Below are 1,983 nucleotides of genomic sequence, written 5' to 3'. Positions count from 1 at the left end.
AAAAAAAAAAAAAAAAAAAATTCAGTTCAGTTCTATACATTTCAGGCTTACAAACACTTGCAAATATTGCAGTTAAATATCTCTTCTTTCATTAAAAAAAATAAAATCTCACAGATAAAATCCAGATTAGTGATAGGTTTAGTGTACACCCTTCTTAGCACAGTAAGGCAGCTGCCTGAGCTCCTTTTCTACCTGACAAAATAGAGCTGTCATGCTTTCGTCACAGAATTACAATGCTTCGCTCCAGGACAGTAAGCACTAACTACGTGTTTACCACGTGCCAGGTTCGGTGCTCCGGAGAAGCCAAAACGGTGTGTCAAACAGTCCCGGGGAGCTGACGCCACATTCTGTAAGATGTTGATAGAGATCCTGGGGAGAATTCCTCCTTAGTGATCCCTGCTGAGCAGAGGCACAAAGAGGCAACGTGACATTTGGTGACAACAGACTAAGACTTGGGGTCTTTGCCCCGGTGGTCCCTGCAGTTGCTGCTTTGCTTTTTAGGACCTCTTTCTTGCTTGTCTCTGTGGGTAAACGCTGACTTCTGCTGCAAAACCAAGCTCAAAAAATGCCTCTGGATTCCCCAAGACCCAGAAACGTTCTATTTTGCACCGTTCACTGCAGCTCATAGCTGCCACGTTGATTGAGTAATCACTCATCTGCAACTTTAAAAGGAAGAGAACTCACTGTATTCATCCTTAGAATCCTCATCTTCTCCCCACGCTGTCCCTCAGCACTCATACCACTGGCTGGCGAAGGAAGGCGCTGGAAGCCAGATGAACAAATAAAACATGAGTGGGTGGCAGAGTGTGCACCGCTGGTGAAAGGGGCTCGTTCCCTCCAGGATGTCACTTTGCCCACAGACATCCCCAACTTCTGTCTCCTCTCACCTCTCCTCTTCCCATCCCAGCTGTACAAAGACAGAAAGATGGCGTCCTAGTCCTTTTTCTATCGTTTATAGCTGAACACTGGAAACTGGGCAATTTCGAAGAAATGAAATGTCTTTCTTACGGTTCTGGAGGCTGGGAAGTCCAAGTTCAAGGGGCTGCATTTGGGGAGATACTCCCTCTTGGCAGGGACACTGCAGAGTCCCGAGACAGTCAGGGCATCTCATGGGGAGGGGCTGAGTGGGCAGGCGGGGGTCTCTTTAATTCATTAATCCATTAACCTATGAATGGATTAATCCACTCATGAAGGGAGAGCCCTCATGACCCAACACCTCTTAAAGGTTCCACCTCTCTATCCTACCACACTGGGGCCTGAGTTTCCACAGAGTGTGGGAGGGAGCAAACATCCAGACCATAACGCATGGAAAGAGCCTCGTCCCTGACACAACATTCCTGCTCAGCTATCCAAAGTCTTTTGAAAAATGGCTGGTTGTCTTTCAGGTGGCCAGAAAATTTTGTAAAAGCCAACTGTGGTTCTAAGAAAAGATTTTGCTGAGTGAAGTGAAACTCCTCTCATCGCTGCCTGCAGACAGAGGGCAACTTCCCCAGTGTGGCCTCTAGAGAGGAGGGGGGCCCCGGTTGAGCTCAGGTGGATCGGGTGGGGGTCGGGGGGACTGAGGGTCTTGCTCCACCTGTGAAGGAAAGTGTATAAGGAAGGCCTGGCCCGGGAGCCCCAGGCTTAGAGAGTGACACCAGCCAGCGTCCTATCTCTGCAGCTGCTTTTCCCTTTGCCCTGAAGCTCTTACCCACAGGTACCCAGCTCACCCTGAATGGAAAACACAAGCCAAATGCCACCTCCTTCAGGAAGTCTTCCAGGGTTCTTCCAGCCAGAATTAACCACCATTTCCATTACCCTCCCTTGTCATGGCCCTATTCTACCAAGGAACATTGTTATATTGTTTGCATGATGGTAAACTCTGGAGGTCAGTGACTGTATCTTAATCTTTCTGTTCCCTCCACCCTATTCACACTCCTTCTCCCTCTCCTTTCTCTTTCTCACCTTCTGTCTCTTCATTTCTCCATCTCTCTGTCTCTCACT

The sequence above is a fragment of the Cebus imitator genome, unplaced genomic scaffold (genome assembly GCF_001604975.1).
Source record: "Cebus imitator isolate Cc_AM_T3 unplaced genomic scaffold, Cebus_imitator-1.0 Scaffold43, whole genome shotgun sequence".
NCBI lineage: Eukaryota > Metazoa > Chordata > Mammalia > Primates > Cebidae > Cebus > Cebus imitator.
This window is presented reverse-complemented; position numbering follows the sequence as displayed.